Consider the following 13,571-nt stretch of genomic DNA (forward strand, 5'->3'; position numbering starts at 1 on the left):
CTGTAGATGAACTTTCTGTTTTCTGTTAGAACTTTTCTACTTCTAACTACTGGTTCATAAATGAATACGTTTTAAAATGGAATGCATCAACAGAACGGTGTTGGCAGTATAAAAATATCTACAGCACCTTGTATTCCCAGGTGGTCTCCCATCCAAGTACTAACCAGGCCCAACACTGCTTAACTTCCAAGATCAGATGAGATTGGGCGTATCCAGTGTGGTGTGGCTGTAGATGAGCTTTGTGGTTTTTGTTAGAACTTTTCTACTTCTAACTACTGGTTCATAAATGAATTAGTTTGAAAATGGAATGCATCAACAGAACGGTGTTGGCAGTATAAAATTATCTACAGCACCTTGTATTCCCAGGTGGTCTCCCATCCAAGTACTAACCAGGCCCAACACTGCTTAGCTTCCAAGATCAGATGAGATTGGGCGTATCCAGTGTGGTGTGGCTGTAGATGAGCTTTATGGTTTCTGTTTGAACTTTTCTACTTCTAACTTCTGGTTCATAAATGAATACATTTGAAAATTGAATGCATCAACAGAACGGTGTTGGCAGTATAAAATATCTACAGCACCTTGTAATCCCAGGTGGTCTCCCATCCAAATACTAACCAGGCCCAACACTGCTTAGCTTTCAAGATCAGATGAGATTGGGCGTATCCACTGTGTTTTGGCTGTAGATGAGCTTTGTGGTTTCTGTTAGAACTTTTCTACTTCTAACTACTGGTTCATAAATGAATACGTTTGAAAATAGAATGCATCAACAGAACGGTGTTGGCAGTATAAAAACATCTACAGCACCTTGTATTTCCAGGTGGTCTCCCATCCAAGTACTAACCAGGCCCAACACTGCTTAGCTTCCAAGATCAGATGAGATTGGGCGTATGCAGTGTGGTGTGGCTGTAGATGAACTTTCTGGTTTCTGTTAGAACTTTTCTACTTCTAACTACTGGTTCATAAATGAATACGTTTTAAAATGGAATGCATCAACAGAACGGTGTTGGCAGTATAAAATTATCTACAGCACCTTGTATTCCCAGGCGGTCTCCCATCCAAGTACTAACCAGGCCCAACACTGCTTAGCTTCCAAGATCAGATGAGATTGGGCGTATCCAGTGTGGTGTGGCTACAGATGAGCTTTATGGTTTCTGTTTGAACTTTTCTACTTCTAACTACTGGTTCATAAATGAATACATTTGAAAATTGAATGCATCAACAGAACGGTGTTGGCAGTATAAAAATATCTACAGCACCTTGTATTCCCAGGTGGTCTCCCATCCAAGTACTAACCAGGCCCAACACTGCTTAGCTTCCAAGATCAGATGAGATTGGGCGTACCCAGTATGGTGTGGCTGTAGATGAGCTTTGTAGTTTCTGTTAGAACTTTTCTACTTCTAACTACTGGTTCATAAATGAATACGTTTGAAAATGGAATGCATCAACAGAACGGTGTTGGCAGTATAAAAATATCTACAGCACCTTGTATTCCCAGGTGGTCTCCCATCCAAGTACTAACCAGGCCCAACACTGCTTAGCTTCCAAGATCAGATGAGATTGGGCGTATCCAGTATGGTGTGGCTGTAGATGAGCTTTGTAGTTTCTGTTAGAACTTTTCTACTTCTAACTACTGGTTCATAAATGAATACGTTTGAAAATGGAATGCATCAACAGAACGGTGTTGGCAGTATAAAAATATCTACAGCACCTTGTATTCCCAGGTGGTCTCCCATCCAAGTACTAACCAGGCCCAACACTGCTTAGCTTCCAAGATCAGATGAGATTGGGCGTATCCAGTGTGGTGTTGCTGTAGATGAACTTTCTGGTTTCTGTTAGAACTTTTCTACTTCTAACAACTGGTTCATAAATGAATACGTTTTAAAATGGAATGCATCAACAGAACGGTGTTGGCAGTATAAAAATATCTACAGCACCTTGTATTCCCAGGTGGTCTCCCATCCAAGTACTAAACAGGCCCAACACTGCTTAGCTTCCAAGATCAGATGAGATTGGGCGTATCCAGTGTGGTGTGGCTGTAGATGAGCTTTGTGGTTTCTGTTAGAACTTTTCTACTTCTAACTCAGGCATTCCCAACCACGGTACTCAAGGCACACCAACAGTGCAGGTTTTAGTGATATCAAGGCTGCAGCACAGATGGTTAAATCAAAATAATTTAGCTACTAATTAAGTCACCTGTGCTGAAGCCTGGATATCACAAAAACCTGCACTGTTAGTGTGCCTTGAGGACCGTGGTTGGGAATGCCTGTTCTAACTACTGGTTCATAAATGAATTCGTTTGAAAATGGAATGCATCAACAGAACGGTGTTGGCAGTATAAAATTATCTACAGCACTTTGTATTCCCAGGCGGTCTCCCATCCAAGTACTAACCAGGCCCAACACTGCTTAGCTTCCAAGATCAGATGAGATTGGGCGTATCCAGTGTGGTGTGGCTGTAGATGAGCTTTATGGTTTCTGTTTGAACTTTTCTACTTCTAACTACTGGTTCATAAATGAATACATTTGAAAATTGAATGCATCAACAGAACAGTGTTGGCAGTATAAAATATCTACAGCACCTTGTATTCCCAGGTGGTCTCCCATCCAAGTACTAACTAGGCCCAACACTGCTTAGCTTCCAAGATCAGATGAGATTGGGTGTATCCAGTGTGGTGTGGCTGTAGATGAGCTTTGTGGTTTTTGTTAGAACTTTTCTACTTCTAACTACTGGTTCATAAATGAATTCGTTTGAAAATGGAATGCATCAACAGAACGGTGTTGGCAGTATAAAAATATCTACAGCACCTTGTATTCCCAGGTGGTCTCCCATCCAAGTACTAACCAGGCCCAACACTGCTTAGCTTCCAAGATCAGATGAGATTGGGCGTATCCAGTGTGGTGTGGCTGTAGATGAGCTTTATGGTTTCTGTTTGAACTTTTCTACTTCTAACTTCTGGTTCATAAATGAATACATTTGAAAATTGAATGCATCAACAGAACATTGTTGGCAGTATAAAATATCTACAGCACCTTGTAATCCCAGGTGGTCTCCTATCCAAATACTAACCAGGCCCAACACTGCTTAGCTTTCAAGATCAGATGAGATTGGGCGTATCCACTGTGTTTTGGCTGTAGATGAGCTTTGTGGTTTCTGTTAGAACTTTTCTACTTCTAACTACTGGTTCATTAATGAATACGTTTGAAAATAGAATGCATCAACAGAACGGTGTTGGCAGTATAAAAATATCTACAGCACCTTGTATTCCCAGGTGGTCTCCCATCCAAGTACTAACCAGGCCCAACACTGCTTAGCTTCCAAGATCAGATGAGATTGGGCGTATGCAGTGTGGTGTGGCTGTAGATGAACTTTGTGGTTTCTGTGAGAACTTTTCTACTTCTAACTACTGGTTCACAAAAGAATACGTTTGAAAATTGAATGCATCAACAGAACGGTGTTGGCAGTATAAAAATATCTACAGCACCTTGTATTCCCAGGTGGTCTCCCATCCAAGTACTAACCAGGCCCAACACTGCTTAGCTTCCAAGATCAGATGAGATTGGGCGTATCCAGTGTGGTGTGGCTGTAGATGAGCTTTGTGGTTTCTGTTTGAACTTTTCTACTTCTAACTACTGGTTCATAAATGAATACGTTTTAAAATGGAATGCATCAACAGAACGGTGTTGGCAGTATAAAAATATCTACAGCACCTTGTATTCCCAGGTGGTCTCCCATCCAAGTACTAACCAGACCCAACACTGCTTAGCTTCCAAGATCAGATGAGATTGGGCATATCCAGTGTGGTGTTGCTGTAGATGAACTTTCTGGTTTCTGTTAGAACTTTTCTACTTCTAACTACTGGTTCATAAATGAATACGTTTTAAAATGGAATGCATCAACAGAACGGTGTTGGCAGTATAAAAATATCTACAGCACGTTGTATTCCCAGGTGGTCTCCCATCCAAGTACTAACCAGGCCCAACACTGCTTAGTTTCCAAGATCAGATGAGATTGGGCGTATCCAGTGTGGTGTGGCTGTAGATGAGCTTTGTGGTTTCTGTTAGAACTTTTCTACTTCTAACTACTGGTTCATAAATGAATTCGTTTGAAAATGGAATGCATCAACAGAACGGTGTTGGCAGTATAAAAATATCTACAGCACCTTGTATTCCCAGGTGGTCTCCCATCCAAGTACTAACCAGGCCCAACACTGCTCAGCTTCCAAGATCAGATGAGATTGGACGTATCCAGTGTGGTGTGGCTGTAGATGAACTTTTGGTTTCTGTTAGAACTTTTCTACTTCTAACTACTGGTTCATAAATGAAAACGTTTTAAAATGGAATGCATCAACAGAACGGTGTTGTCAGTATAAAATTATCTACAGCACCTTGTATTCCCAGGCGGTCTCCCATCCAAGTACTAACCAGGCCCAACACTGCTTAGCTTCCAAGATCAGATGAGATTGGGCGTATCCAGTGTGGTGTGGCTGTAGATGAGCTTTACAGTTTCTGTTTGAACTTTTCTACTTCTAACTACTGGTTCATAAATGAATACATTTGAAAATTGAATGCATCAACAGAACGGTGTTGGCAGTATAAAAATATCTACAGCACCTTGTATTCCCAGGTGGTCTCCCATCCAAGTAATAAACAGGCCCAACACTGCTTAGCTTCCAAGATCAGATGAGATTGGGCGTATCCAGTGTGGTGTGGCTGTAGATGAGCTTCGTGGTTTCTGTTAGAACTTTTCTACTTCTAACTCAGACATTCCCAACCACGGTACTCAAGGCACACCAACAGTGCAGGTTTTAGTGATATCAAAGCTGCAGCACAGATGGTTAAATCAAAATAATTTAGCTACTAATTAAGTCACCTGTGCTGAAGCCTGGATATCACAAAAACCTGCACTGTTAGTGTGCCTTGAGGACCGTGGTTGGGAATGCCTGTTCTAACTACTGGTTCATAAATGAATTCGTTTGAAAATGGAATGCATCAACAGAACGGTGTTGGCAGTATAAAATTATCTACAGCACCTTGTATTCCCAGGTGGTCTCCCATCCTAGTATTAACCAGGCCCAACACTGCTTAGCTTCCAAGATCAGATGAGATTGGGCGTATCCACTGTGTCGTGGCTGTAGATGAGCTTTGTGGTTTCTGTTAGAACTTTTCTACTTCTAACTACTGGTTCATAAATGAATACGTTTGAAAATAGAATGCATCAACAGAACGGTGTTGGCAGTATAAAAATATCTACAGCACCTTGTATTCCCAGGTGGTCTCCCATCCAAGTACTAACCAGGCCCAACACTGCTTAGCTTCCAAGATCAGATGAGATTGGGCGTATCCAGTGTGGTGTGGCTGTAGATGAACTTTGTGGTTTCTGTTAGAACTTTTCTACTTCTAACTACTGGTTCATAAAAGAATACGTTTGAAAATGGAATGCATCAACAGAACGGTGTTGGCAGTATAAAATTATTTACAGCACCTTGTATTCCCAGGTGGTCTCCCATCCAAGTACTAACCAGGCCCAACACTGCTTAGCTTCTAAGATCAGATGAGATTGGGCGTATCCAGTGTGGTGTGGCTGTAGATGAACTTTGTGGTTTCTGTTAGAACTTTTCTACTTCTAACTACTGGTTCATAAATGAATACGTTTTAAAATGGAATGCATCAACAGAACGGTGTTGGCAGTATAAAATTATCTACAGCACCTTGTATTACCAGGTGGTCTCCCATCCAAGTACTAACCAGGCCCAACACTGCTTAGCTTCCAAGATCAGATGAGATTGGGCATATCCAGTGTGGTGTGGCTGTAGATGAGCTTTATGGTTTCTGTTAGAACTTTTCTACTTCTAACTACTGGTTCATAATTGAATACATTTGAAAATGGAATGCATCAACAGAACGGTGTTGGCAGTATAAAAATATCTACAGCACCTTTTATATTCCCAGGTGGTCTCCCATCCAAGTACTAACCAGGCCCAACACTGCTTAGCTTCCAAGATCAGATGAGATTGGGCGTATCCAGTATGGTGTGGCTGTAGATGAGCTTTGTGGTTTCTGTTAGAACTTTTCTACTTCTAACTACTGGTTCATAAATGAATACGTTTGAAAATGGAATGCATCAACAGAACGGTGTTGGCGGTATAAAATTATCTACAGCACCTTGTATTCCCAGGTGGTCTCCCATCCAAGTACTAACCAGGCCCAACACTGTTTAGCTTCCAAGATCAGATGAGATTGGGCGTATCCAGTGTGGTGTGGCTGTAGATGAGCTTTGTGGTTTCTGTTTGAACTTTTCTACTTCTAACTACTGGTTCATAAATGAATACATTTGAAAATTGAATGCATCAACAGAACGGTGTTGGCAGTATAAAAATATCTACAGCACCTTGTATTCCCAGGTGGTCTCCCATCCAAGTACTAACCAGGCCCAACACTGCTTAGCTTCCAAGATCAGATGAGATTGGGCGTATCCAGTGTGGTGTTGCTGTAGATGAACTTTCTGGTTTCTGTTAGAACTTTTCTACTTCTAACTACTGGTTCATAAATGAATACGTTTTAAAATGGAATGCATCAACAGAACGGTGTTGGCAGTATAAAAATATCTACAGCACGTTGTATTCCCAGGTGGTCTCCCATCCAAGTACTAACCAGGCCCAACACTGCTTAGCTTCCAAGATCAGATGAGATTGGGCGTATCCAGTGTGGTGTGGCTGTAGATGAGCTTTGTGGTTTCTGTTAGAACTTTTCTACTTCTAACTACTGGTTCATAAATGAATTCGTTTGAAAATGGAATGCATCAACAGAACGGTGTTGGCAGTATAAAAATATCTACAGCACCTTGTATTCCCAGGTGGTCTCCCATACAAGTACTAACAAGGCCCAACACTGCTTAGCTTCCAAGATCAGATGAGATTGGACGTATCCAGTGTGGTGTGGCTGTAGATGAACTTTTGGTTTCTGTTAGAACTTTTCTACTTCTAACTACTGGTTCATAAATGAAAACGTTTTAAAATGGAATGCATCAACAGAACGGTGTTGGCAGTATAAAATTATCTACAGCACCTTGTATTCCCAGGCAGTCTCCCATCCAAGTACTAACCAGGCCCAACACTGCTTAGCTTCCAAGATCAGATGAGATTGGGCGTATCCAGTGTGGTGTGGCTGTAGATGAGCTTTATGGTTTCTGTTTGAACTTTTCTACTTCTAACTACTGGTTCATAAATGAATACATTTGAAAATTGAATGCATCAACAGAACGGTGTTGGCAGTATAAAATATCTACAGCACCTTGTATTCCCAGGTGGTCTCCCATCCAAGTACTAACCAGGCCCAACACTGCTTAGCTTCCAAGATCAGATGAGATTGGGCGTATCCACTGTGTTGTGGCTGTAGATGAGCTTTGTGGTTTCTGTTAGAACTTTTCTACTTCTAACTACTGGTTCATAAATGAATACGTTTGAAAATAGAATGCATCAACAGAACGGTGTTGGCAGTATAAAAATATCTACAGCACCTTGTATTCCCAGGTGGTCTCCCATCCAAGTACTAACCAGGCCCAACACTGCTTAGCTTCCAAGATCAGATGAGATTGGGCGTATCCACTGTGTTGTGGCTGTAGATGAGCTTTGTGGTTTCTGTTAGAACTTTTCTACTTCTAACTACTGGTTCATAAATGAATACGTTTGAAAATAGAATGCATCAACAGAACGGTGTTGGCAGTATAAAAATATCTACAGCACCTTGTATTCCCAGGTGGTCTCCCATCCAAGTACTAACCAGGCCCAACACTGCTTAGCTTCCAAGATCAGATGAGATTGGGCGTATCCAGTGTGGTGTGGCTGTAGATGAACTTTGTGGTTTCTGTTAGAACTTTTCTACTTCTAACTACTGGTTCATAAAATAATACGTTTGAAAATGGAATGCATCAACAGAACGGTGTTGGCAGTATAAAATTATCTACAGCACCTTGTAGTCCCAGGTGGTCTCCCATCCAAGTACTAACCAGGCCCAACACTGCTTAGCTTCCAAGATCAGATGAGATTGGGCGTATACAGTGTGGTGTGGCTGTAGAGGAGCTTTGTGGTTTCTGTTAGAACTTTTCTACTTCTAACTACTGGTTCATAAATGAATACGTTTGAAAATGGAATGCATCAACAGAACGGTGTTGGTAGTATATAAATATCTACAGCACCTTGTATTCCCAGGTGGTCTCCCATCCAAGTACTAACCAGGCTTAACTCTGCTTAGCTTCCAAGATCAGATGAGATTGGGCGTATACAGTGTGGCTTGGCTGTAGATGAGCTTTATGATTTCTGTTAGAACTTTTCTACTTCTAACTACTGGTTCATAAATGAATACGTTTGAAAATGGAATGCATCAACAGAACGGTGTTGGCAGTATAAACATATCTACAGCACCTTGTATTCCCAGGTGGTCTCCCATCCAAGTACTAACCAGGCCCAACACTGCTTAGCTTCCAAGATCAGATGAGATTGGACGTATCCAGTATGGTGTGGCTGTAGATGAACTTTTTGGTTTCTGTTAGAACTTTTCTACTTCTAACTACTGGTTCATAAATGAATACGTTTTAAAATGGAATGCATCAACAGAACGGTGTTGGCAGTATAAAATTATCTACAGCACCTTGTATTCCCAGGCGGTCTCCCATCCAAGTACTAACCAGGCCCAACACTGCTTAGCTTCCAAGATCAGATGAGATTGGGCGTATCCAGTGTGGTGTGGCTGTAGAAGAGCTTTATGGTTTCTGTTTGAACTTTTCTACTTCTAACTACTGGTTCATAAATGAATACATTTGAAAATTGAATGCATCAACAGAACGGTGTTGGCAGTATAAAAATATCTACAGCACCTTGTATTCCCAGGTGGTCTCCCATCCAAGTACTAACCAGGGCCAACACTGCTTAGCTTCCAAGATCGGATGAGATTGGGCGTATCCAGTATGGTGTGGCTGTAGATGAGCTTTGTGGTTTCTGTTAGAACTTTTCTACTTCTAACTACTGGTTCATAAATGAATACGTTTGAAAATGGAATGCATCAACAGAACGGTGTTGGCAGTATAAAAATATCTACAGCACCTTGTATTCCCAGGTGGTCTCCCATCCAAGTACTAACCAGGCCCAACACTGCTTAGCTTCCAAGATCAGATGAGATTGGGCGTATCCAGTGTGGTGTGGCTGTAGATGAACTTTGTGGTTTCTGTTAGAACTTTTCTACTTCTAACTACTGGTTCATAAATGAATACGTTTGAAAATGGAATGCATCAACAGAACGGTGTTGGCAGTATAAAATTATCTACAGCACCTTGTATTCCCAGGTGGTCTCCCATCCAAGTACTAACCAGGCCCAACACTGTTTAGCTTCCAAGATCAGATGAGATTGGGCGTATCCAGTGTGGTGTAGCTGTAGATGAACTTTGTGGTTTCTGTTAGAACTTTTCTACTTCTAACGACTGGTTCATAAATGAATACATTTGAAAATGGAATGCATCAACAGAACGGTGTTGGCAGTATAAAAACATCTACAGCACCTTGTATTCCCAGGTGGTCTCCCATCCAAGTACTAACCAGGCCCAACACTGCTTAGCTTCCAAGATCAGATGAGATTGGGCGTATCCAGTGTGGTGTGGCTGCAGAAGAGCTTTGTGGTTTCTGTTAGAACTTTTCTACTTCTAACTACTGGTTCATAAATGAATACGTTTGAAAATGGAATGCATCAACAGAACGGTGTTGGTAGTATAAAAATATCTACAGCACCTAGTACTCCCAGGTGGTCTCCCATCCAAGTACTAACCAGGCCCAACTCTGCTTAGCTTCCAAGATCAGATGAGATTGGGCGTATCCAGTGTGGCTTGGCTGTAGATGAGCTTTATGTTTTCTGTTAGAACTTTTCTACTTCTAACTACTGGTTCATAAATGAATACGTTTGAAAATGGAATGCATCAACAGAACGGTGTTGGTAGTATAAAAATATCTACAGCACCTTGTATTCCCAGGTGGTCTCCCATCCAAGTACTAACCAGGCCCAACACTGCTTAGCTTCCAAGATCAGATGAGATTAGGCGTATCCAGTGTGGTGTGGCTGTAAATAAATTTTCTGGTTTCTGTTAGAACTTTTCTACTTCTAACTACTTGTTCATAAATGAATACGTTTGAAAATGGAATGCATCAACAGAACGGTGTTGGCAGTATAAAATTATCTACAGCACCTTGTATTCCCAGGTGGTCTCCCATCCAAGTACTAACCAGGCCCAACACTGTTTAGCTTCCAAGATCAGATGAGATTGGGCGTATCCAGTGTGGTGTGGCTGTAGATGAACTTTGTGGTTTCTGTTATAACTTTTCTACTTCTAACTACTGGTTCATAAATGAATACGTTTTAAAATGGAATGCATCAACAGAACGGTGTTGGCAGTATAAAATTATCTACAGCACCTTGTATTCCCAGGTGGTCTCCCATCCAAGTACTAATCAGGCCCAACACTGCTTAGCTTCCAAGATGAGATGAGATTGGGCATATCCAGTGTGGTGTGGCTGTAGAAGAGCTTTATGGTTTCTGTTAGTACTTTTCTACTTCTAACTGCTGGTTCATAAATGAATACGTTTGAAAATGGAATGCATCAACAGAACGATGTTGGTAGTATAAAAATATCTACAGCACCTTGTATTCCCAGGTGGTCTCCCATCCAAGTACTAACCAGGCCCAACACTGCTTCGCTTCCAAGATCAGATGAGATTGGGCGTATCCAGTGTAGTGTGGCTGTAGATGAGCTTTATGGTTTCTGTTAGAACTTTTCTACTTCTAACTACTGTTTCATAAATGAATACGTTTGAAAATGGAATGCATCAACAGAACGGTGTTGGTAGTATAAAAATATCTACAGCACCTTGTATTCCCAGGTTGTCTCCCATCTAAGTACTAACCAGGCCCAACACTGCTTAGCTTCCAAGATCAGATGAGATTGGGCGTATCCAGTGTGGTGTGGCTGTAGAAGAGCTTTATGGTTTCTGTTAGTACTTTTCTACTTCTAACTACTGGTTCATAAATGAATACGTTTGAAAATGGAATGCATCAACAGAACGATGTTGGTAGTATAAAAATATCTACAGCACCTTGTATTCCCAGGTGGTCTCCCATCCAAGTACTAACCAGGGCCAACACTGCTTAGCTCCCAAGATCGGATGAGATTGGGCGTATCCAGTATGGTGTGGCTGTAGATGAGCTTTGTGGTTTCTGTTAGAACTTTTCTACTTCTAACTACTGGTTCATAAATGAATACGTTTGAAAATGGAATGCATCAACAGAACGGTGTTGGCAGTATAAAAATATCTACAGCACCTTGTATTCCCAGGTGGTCTCCCATCCAAGTACTAACCAGGCCCAACACTGCTTAGCTTCCAAGATCAGATGAGATTGGGCGTATCCAGTGTGGTGTGGCTGTAGATGAACTTTGTGGTTTCTGTTAGAACTTTTCTACTTCTAACTACTGGTTCATAAATGAATACGTTTGAAAATGGAATGCATCAACAGAACGGTGTTGGCAGTATAAAATTATCTACAGCACCTTGTATTCCCAGGTGGTCTCCCATCCAAGTACTAACCAGGCCCAACACTGTTTAGCTTCCAAGATCAGATGAGATTGGGCGTATCCAGTGTGGTGTAGCTGTAGATGAACTTTGTGGTTTCTGTTAGAACTTTTCTACTTCTAACGACTGGTTCATAAATGAATACATTTGAAAATGGAATGCATCAACAGAACGGTGTTGGCAGTATAAAAACATCTACAGCACCTTGTATTCCCAGGTGGTCTCCCATCCAAGTACTAACCAGGCCCAACACTGCTTAGCTTCCAAGATCAGATGAGATTGGGCGTATCCAGTGTGGTGTGGCTGCAGAAGAGCTTTGTGGTTTCTGTTAGAACTTTTCTACTTCTAACTACTGGTTCATAAATGAATACGTTTGAAAATGGAATGCATCAACAGAACGGTGTTGGTAGTATAAAAATATCTACAGCACCTAGTACTCCCAGGTGGTCTCCCATCCAAGTACTAACCAGGCCCAACTCTGCTTAGCTTCCAAGATCAGATGAGATTGGGCGTATCCAGTGTGGCTTGGCTGTAGATGAGCTTTATGTTTTCTGTTAGAACTTTTCTACTTCTAACTACTGGTTCATAAATGAATACGTTTGAAAATGGAATGCATCAACAGAACGGTGTTGGTAGTATAAAAATATCTACAGCACCTTGTATTCCCAGGTGGTCTCCCATCCAAGTACTAACCAGGCCCAACACTGCTTAGCTTCCAAGATCAGATGAGATTAGGCGTATCCAGTGTGGTGTGGCTGTAAATAAATTTTCTGGTTTCTGTTAGAACTTTTCTACTTCTAACCACTTGTTCATAAATGAATACGTTTGAAAATGGAATGCATCAACAGAACGGTGTTGGCAGTATAAAATTATCTACAGCACCTTGTATTCCCAGGTGGTCTCCCATCCAAGTACTAACCAGGCCCAACACTGTTTAGCTTCCAAGATCAGATGAGATTGGGCGTATCCAGTGTGGTGTGGCTGTAGATGAACTTTGTGGTTTCTGTTATAACTTTTCTACTTCTAACTACTGGTTCATAAATGAATACGTTTTAAAATGGAATGCATCAACAGAACGGTGTTGGCAGTATAAAATTATCTACAGCACCTTGTATTCCCAGGTGGTCTCCCATCCAAGTACTAATCAGGCCCAACACTGCTTAGCTTCCAAGATGAGATGAGATTGGGCATATCCAGTGTGGTGTGGCTGTAGAAGAGCTTTATGGTTTCTGTTAGTACTTTTCTACTTCTAACTACTGGTTCATAAATGAATACGTTTGAAAATGGAATGCATCAACAGAACGATGTTGGTAGTATAAAAATATCTACAGCACCTTGTATTCCCAGGTGGTCTCCCATCCAAGTACTAACCAGGCCCAACACTGCTTCGCTTCCAAGATCAGATGAGATTGGGCGTATCCAGTGTAGTGTGGCTGTAGATGAGCTTTATGGTTTCTGTTAGAACTTTTCTACTTCTAACTACTGTTTCATAAATGAATACGTTTGAAAATGGAATGCATCAACAGAACGGTGTTGGTAGTATAAAAATATCTACAGCACCTTGTATTCCCAGGTTGTCTCCCATCTAAGTACTAACCAGGCCCAACACTGCTTAGCTTCCAAGATCAGATGAGATTGGGCGTATCCAGTGTGGTGTGGCTGTAGATGAGCTTTGTGGATTCTGTTAGAACTTTTCTACTTCTAACTACTGGTTCATAAATGAATACGTTTGAAAATGGAATGCATCAACAGAACTGTGTTGGCAGTATAAAAATATCTACAGCACCTTGTATTCCCAGGTGGTCTCCCATCCAAGTACTAACCAGGCCCAACACTGCTTAGCTTCCAAGATCAGATGAGATTGGGCGTATCCAGTGTGGTGTGGCTGTAGATGAGCTTTGTGGATTCTGTTAGAACTTTTCTACTTCTAACTACTGGTTCATAAATGAATACGTTTGAAAATGGA

The 13,571-nt window shown here is 41.4% G+C and overlaps 47 non-coding genes and 12 pseudogenes across 47 annotated transcripts in view; all 59 read right to left on the bottom strand.

The window, feature by feature from the left end:
- LOC135059934 (5S ribosomal RNA) overlaps positions 1–8 on the bottom strand; it is a 119-nt gene extending 111 nt beyond the window's left edge. The window contains exon 1 of the ribosomal RNA XR_010246329.1: positions 1–8. This exon is cut by the window's left edge and continues 111 nt beyond it. This is a non-coding gene — a ribosomal RNA (5S ribosomal RNA).
- A 107-nt stretch (positions 9–115) lies between these two features.
- On the bottom strand, positions 116–234 carry LOC134893482 (5S ribosomal RNA). The gene has a single exon (XR_010171681.1). It is a non-coding gene; the product is annotated as a 5S ribosomal RNA (ribosomal RNA).
- Positions 235–341: 107 nt separating this feature from the next.
- LOC134894007 (5S ribosomal RNA) lies at positions 342–460 on the bottom strand. Its single transcript, XR_010171739.1, has one exon. It is a non-coding gene; the product is annotated as a 5S ribosomal RNA (ribosomal RNA).
- A 106-nt stretch (positions 461–566) lies between these two features.
- On the bottom strand, positions 567–685 carry LOC134896252 (5S ribosomal RNA; annotated as a pseudogene).
- A 107-nt stretch (positions 686–792) lies between these two features.
- LOC135068681 (5S ribosomal RNA) lies at positions 793–911 on the bottom strand. Its single transcript, XR_010254875.1, has one exon. It is a non-coding gene; the product is annotated as a 5S ribosomal RNA (ribosomal RNA).
- A 107-nt stretch (positions 912–1,018) lies between these two features.
- LOC135063094 (5S ribosomal RNA) lies at positions 1,019–1,137 on the bottom strand. The gene has a single exon (XR_010249433.1). It is a non-coding gene; the product is annotated as a 5S ribosomal RNA (ribosomal RNA).
- A 107-nt stretch (positions 1,138–1,244) lies between these two features.
- Positions 1,245–1,363, bottom strand: LOC135064929 (5S ribosomal RNA). Its single transcript, XR_010251225.1, has one exon. It is a non-coding gene; the product is annotated as a 5S ribosomal RNA (ribosomal RNA).
- A 107-nt stretch (positions 1,364–1,470) lies between these two features.
- On the bottom strand, positions 1,471–1,589 carry LOC135059353 (5S ribosomal RNA). The gene has a single exon (XR_010245759.1). It is a non-coding gene; the product is annotated as a 5S ribosomal RNA (ribosomal RNA).
- Positions 1,590–1,696: 107 nt separating this feature from the next.
- On the bottom strand, positions 1,697–1,815 carry LOC135059935 (5S ribosomal RNA). The gene has a single exon (XR_010246330.1). It is a non-coding gene; the product is annotated as a 5S ribosomal RNA (ribosomal RNA).
- Positions 1,816–1,922: 107 nt separating this feature from the next.
- LOC134901133 (5S ribosomal RNA) lies at positions 1,923–2,041 on the bottom strand. Its single transcript, XR_010174626.1, has one exon. It is a non-coding gene; the product is annotated as a 5S ribosomal RNA (ribosomal RNA).
- Positions 2,042–2,341: 300 nt separating this feature from the next.
- LOC135065848 (5S ribosomal RNA) lies at positions 2,342–2,460 on the bottom strand. The gene has a single exon (XR_010252118.1). It is a non-coding gene; the product is annotated as a 5S ribosomal RNA (ribosomal RNA).
- A 106-nt stretch (positions 2,461–2,566) lies between these two features.
- Positions 2,567–2,685, bottom strand: LOC134889543 (5S ribosomal RNA). The gene has a single exon (XR_010171262.1). It is a non-coding gene; the product is annotated as a 5S ribosomal RNA (ribosomal RNA).
- Positions 2,686–2,792: 107 nt separating this feature from the next.
- On the bottom strand, positions 2,793–2,911 carry LOC134894018 (5S ribosomal RNA). The gene has a single exon (XR_010171740.1). It is a non-coding gene; the product is annotated as a 5S ribosomal RNA (ribosomal RNA).
- A 106-nt stretch (positions 2,912–3,017) lies between these two features.
- Positions 3,018–3,136, bottom strand: LOC134897378 (5S ribosomal RNA; annotated as a pseudogene).
- A 107-nt stretch (positions 3,137–3,243) lies between these two features.
- On the bottom strand, positions 3,244–3,362 carry LOC134901741 (5S ribosomal RNA). The gene has a single exon (XR_010175223.1). It is a non-coding gene; the product is annotated as a 5S ribosomal RNA (ribosomal RNA).
- A 107-nt stretch (positions 3,363–3,469) lies between these two features.
- Positions 3,470–3,588, bottom strand: LOC134894029 (5S ribosomal RNA). The gene has a single exon (XR_010171741.1). It is a non-coding gene; the product is annotated as a 5S ribosomal RNA (ribosomal RNA).
- A 107-nt stretch (positions 3,589–3,695) lies between these two features.
- Positions 3,696–3,814, bottom strand: LOC134884416 (5S ribosomal RNA). The gene has a single exon (XR_010168564.1). It is a non-coding gene; the product is annotated as a 5S ribosomal RNA (ribosomal RNA).
- A 107-nt stretch (positions 3,815–3,921) lies between these two features.
- LOC134888256 (5S ribosomal RNA) lies at positions 3,922–4,040 on the bottom strand (annotated as a pseudogene).
- Positions 4,041–4,147: 107 nt separating this feature from the next.
- Positions 4,148–4,266, bottom strand: LOC134885631 (5S ribosomal RNA). Its single transcript, XR_010169742.1, has one exon. It is a non-coding gene; the product is annotated as a 5S ribosomal RNA (ribosomal RNA).
- Positions 4,267–4,372: 106 nt separating this feature from the next.
- On the bottom strand, positions 4,373–4,491 carry LOC134900927 (5S ribosomal RNA). Its single transcript, XR_010174428.1, has one exon. It is a non-coding gene; the product is annotated as a 5S ribosomal RNA (ribosomal RNA).
- A 107-nt stretch (positions 4,492–4,598) lies between these two features.
- LOC135066981 (5S ribosomal RNA) lies at positions 4,599–4,717 on the bottom strand. The gene has a single exon (XR_010253212.1). It is a non-coding gene; the product is annotated as a 5S ribosomal RNA (ribosomal RNA).
- A 300-nt stretch (positions 4,718–5,017) lies between these two features.
- Positions 5,018–5,136, bottom strand: LOC134893629 (5S ribosomal RNA; annotated as a pseudogene).
- A 107-nt stretch (positions 5,137–5,243) lies between these two features.
- Positions 5,244–5,362, bottom strand: LOC134894041 (5S ribosomal RNA). The gene has a single exon (XR_010171742.1). It is a non-coding gene; the product is annotated as a 5S ribosomal RNA (ribosomal RNA).
- Positions 5,363–5,469: 107 nt separating this feature from the next.
- Positions 5,470–5,588, bottom strand: LOC134885070 (5S ribosomal RNA). The gene has a single exon (XR_010169195.1). It is a non-coding gene; the product is annotated as a 5S ribosomal RNA (ribosomal RNA).
- A 107-nt stretch (positions 5,589–5,695) lies between these two features.
- On the bottom strand, positions 5,696–5,814 carry LOC134884465 (5S ribosomal RNA). The gene has a single exon (XR_010168611.1). It is a non-coding gene; the product is annotated as a 5S ribosomal RNA (ribosomal RNA).
- A 107-nt stretch (positions 5,815–5,921) lies between these two features.
- Positions 5,922–6,042, bottom strand: LOC134887374 (5S ribosomal RNA; annotated as a pseudogene).
- A 107-nt stretch (positions 6,043–6,149) lies between these two features.
- Positions 6,150–6,268, bottom strand: LOC134902029 (5S ribosomal RNA). Its single transcript, XR_010175507.1, has one exon. It is a non-coding gene; the product is annotated as a 5S ribosomal RNA (ribosomal RNA).
- Positions 6,269–6,375: 107 nt separating this feature from the next.
- LOC135059936 (5S ribosomal RNA) lies at positions 6,376–6,494 on the bottom strand. Its single transcript, XR_010246331.1, has one exon. It is a non-coding gene; the product is annotated as a 5S ribosomal RNA (ribosomal RNA).
- A 107-nt stretch (positions 6,495–6,601) lies between these two features.
- Positions 6,602–6,720, bottom strand: LOC135067475 (5S ribosomal RNA). Its single transcript, XR_010253688.1, has one exon. It is a non-coding gene; the product is annotated as a 5S ribosomal RNA (ribosomal RNA).
- Positions 6,721–6,827: 107 nt separating this feature from the next.
- On the bottom strand, positions 6,828–6,946 carry LOC135061193 (5S ribosomal RNA). The gene has a single exon (XR_010247582.1). It is a non-coding gene; the product is annotated as a 5S ribosomal RNA (ribosomal RNA).
- Positions 6,947–7,052: 106 nt separating this feature from the next.
- On the bottom strand, positions 7,053–7,171 carry LOC135062541 (5S ribosomal RNA). Its single transcript, XR_010248887.1, has one exon. It is a non-coding gene; the product is annotated as a 5S ribosomal RNA (ribosomal RNA).
- A 106-nt stretch (positions 7,172–7,277) lies between these two features.
- LOC134887949 (5S ribosomal RNA) lies at positions 7,278–7,396 on the bottom strand (annotated as a pseudogene).
- Positions 7,397–7,503: 107 nt separating this feature from the next.
- LOC134887950 (5S ribosomal RNA) lies at positions 7,504–7,622 on the bottom strand (annotated as a pseudogene).
- A 107-nt stretch (positions 7,623–7,729) lies between these two features.
- Positions 7,730–7,848, bottom strand: LOC134894052 (5S ribosomal RNA). The gene has a single exon (XR_010171743.1). It is a non-coding gene; the product is annotated as a 5S ribosomal RNA (ribosomal RNA).
- Positions 7,849–7,955: 107 nt separating this feature from the next.
- LOC134888142 (5S ribosomal RNA) lies at positions 7,956–8,074 on the bottom strand (annotated as a pseudogene).
- Positions 8,075–8,181: 107 nt separating this feature from the next.
- On the bottom strand, positions 8,182–8,300 carry LOC134893771 (5S ribosomal RNA; annotated as a pseudogene).
- A 107-nt stretch (positions 8,301–8,407) lies between these two features.
- Positions 8,408–8,526, bottom strand: LOC135067397 (5S ribosomal RNA). The gene has a single exon (XR_010253614.1). It is a non-coding gene; the product is annotated as a 5S ribosomal RNA (ribosomal RNA).
- Positions 8,527–8,633: 107 nt separating this feature from the next.
- On the bottom strand, positions 8,634–8,752 carry LOC135060639 (5S ribosomal RNA). The gene has a single exon (XR_010247032.1). It is a non-coding gene; the product is annotated as a 5S ribosomal RNA (ribosomal RNA).
- Positions 8,753–8,859: 107 nt separating this feature from the next.
- Positions 8,860–8,978, bottom strand: LOC135067122 (5S ribosomal RNA). The gene has a single exon (XR_010253347.1). It is a non-coding gene; the product is annotated as a 5S ribosomal RNA (ribosomal RNA).
- Positions 8,979–9,085: 107 nt separating this feature from the next.
- Positions 9,086–9,204, bottom strand: LOC134894064 (5S ribosomal RNA). The gene has a single exon (XR_010171745.1). It is a non-coding gene; the product is annotated as a 5S ribosomal RNA (ribosomal RNA).
- Positions 9,205–9,311: 107 nt separating this feature from the next.
- Positions 9,312–9,430, bottom strand: LOC135062337 (5S ribosomal RNA). The gene has a single exon (XR_010248688.1). It is a non-coding gene; the product is annotated as a 5S ribosomal RNA (ribosomal RNA).
- A 107-nt stretch (positions 9,431–9,537) lies between these two features.
- On the bottom strand, positions 9,538–9,656 carry LOC135065943 (5S ribosomal RNA). The gene has a single exon (XR_010252208.1). It is a non-coding gene; the product is annotated as a 5S ribosomal RNA (ribosomal RNA).
- A 107-nt stretch (positions 9,657–9,763) lies between these two features.
- Positions 9,764–9,882, bottom strand: LOC135063988 (5S ribosomal RNA). The gene has a single exon (XR_010250305.1). It is a non-coding gene; the product is annotated as a 5S ribosomal RNA (ribosomal RNA).
- Positions 9,883–9,989: 107 nt separating this feature from the next.
- LOC135063983 (5S ribosomal RNA) lies at positions 9,990–10,108 on the bottom strand. Its single transcript, XR_010250301.1, has one exon. It is a non-coding gene; the product is annotated as a 5S ribosomal RNA (ribosomal RNA).
- Positions 10,109–10,215: 107 nt separating this feature from the next.
- Positions 10,216–10,334, bottom strand: LOC134902030 (5S ribosomal RNA). Its single transcript, XR_010175508.1, has one exon. It is a non-coding gene; the product is annotated as a 5S ribosomal RNA (ribosomal RNA).
- A 107-nt stretch (positions 10,335–10,441) lies between these two features.
- On the bottom strand, positions 10,442–10,560 carry LOC134891877 (5S ribosomal RNA; annotated as a pseudogene).
- Positions 10,561–10,667: 107 nt separating this feature from the next.
- On the bottom strand, positions 10,668–10,786 carry LOC135065579 (5S ribosomal RNA). Its single transcript, XR_010251857.1, has one exon. It is a non-coding gene; the product is annotated as a 5S ribosomal RNA (ribosomal RNA).
- Positions 10,787–10,893: 107 nt separating this feature from the next.
- On the bottom strand, positions 10,894–11,012 carry LOC134888118 (5S ribosomal RNA; annotated as a pseudogene).
- Positions 11,013–11,119: 107 nt separating this feature from the next.
- On the bottom strand, positions 11,120–11,238 carry LOC134885628 (5S ribosomal RNA). The gene has a single exon (XR_010169739.1). It is a non-coding gene; the product is annotated as a 5S ribosomal RNA (ribosomal RNA).
- A 107-nt stretch (positions 11,239–11,345) lies between these two features.
- LOC134894075 (5S ribosomal RNA) lies at positions 11,346–11,464 on the bottom strand. Its single transcript, XR_010171746.1, has one exon. It is a non-coding gene; the product is annotated as a 5S ribosomal RNA (ribosomal RNA).
- Positions 11,465–11,571: 107 nt separating this feature from the next.
- LOC135062338 (5S ribosomal RNA) lies at positions 11,572–11,690 on the bottom strand. Its single transcript, XR_010248689.1, has one exon. It is a non-coding gene; the product is annotated as a 5S ribosomal RNA (ribosomal RNA).
- Positions 11,691–11,797: 107 nt separating this feature from the next.
- Positions 11,798–11,916, bottom strand: LOC135065945 (5S ribosomal RNA). Its single transcript, XR_010252210.1, has one exon. It is a non-coding gene; the product is annotated as a 5S ribosomal RNA (ribosomal RNA).
- A 107-nt stretch (positions 11,917–12,023) lies between these two features.
- Positions 12,024–12,142, bottom strand: LOC135063989 (5S ribosomal RNA). Its single transcript, XR_010250306.1, has one exon. It is a non-coding gene; the product is annotated as a 5S ribosomal RNA (ribosomal RNA).
- A 107-nt stretch (positions 12,143–12,249) lies between these two features.
- On the bottom strand, positions 12,250–12,368 carry LOC135063984 (5S ribosomal RNA). Its single transcript, XR_010250302.1, has one exon. It is a non-coding gene; the product is annotated as a 5S ribosomal RNA (ribosomal RNA).
- A 107-nt stretch (positions 12,369–12,475) lies between these two features.
- On the bottom strand, positions 12,476–12,594 carry LOC134902031 (5S ribosomal RNA). Its single transcript, XR_010175509.1, has one exon. It is a non-coding gene; the product is annotated as a 5S ribosomal RNA (ribosomal RNA).
- A 107-nt stretch (positions 12,595–12,701) lies between these two features.
- Positions 12,702–12,820, bottom strand: LOC134891878 (5S ribosomal RNA; annotated as a pseudogene).
- A 107-nt stretch (positions 12,821–12,927) lies between these two features.
- Positions 12,928–13,046, bottom strand: LOC135065580 (5S ribosomal RNA). The gene has a single exon (XR_010251858.1). It is a non-coding gene; the product is annotated as a 5S ribosomal RNA (ribosomal RNA).
- Positions 13,047–13,153: 107 nt separating this feature from the next.
- LOC134884554 (5S ribosomal RNA) lies at positions 13,154–13,272 on the bottom strand. The gene has a single exon (XR_010168698.1). It is a non-coding gene; the product is annotated as a 5S ribosomal RNA (ribosomal RNA).
- Positions 13,273–13,379: 107 nt separating this feature from the next.
- On the bottom strand, positions 13,380–13,498 carry LOC134894086 (5S ribosomal RNA). The gene has a single exon (XR_010171747.1). It is a non-coding gene; the product is annotated as a 5S ribosomal RNA (ribosomal RNA).
- Positions 13,499–13,571: the final 73 nt, after the last annotated feature.

Source organism: Pseudophryne corroboree, chromosome 3 (assembly GCF_028390025.1).
Source record: "Pseudophryne corroboree isolate aPseCor3 chromosome 3, aPseCor3.hap2, whole genome shotgun sequence".
Classification (NCBI taxonomy): domain Eukaryota; kingdom Metazoa; phylum Chordata; class Amphibia; order Anura; family Myobatrachidae; genus Pseudophryne; species Pseudophryne corroboree.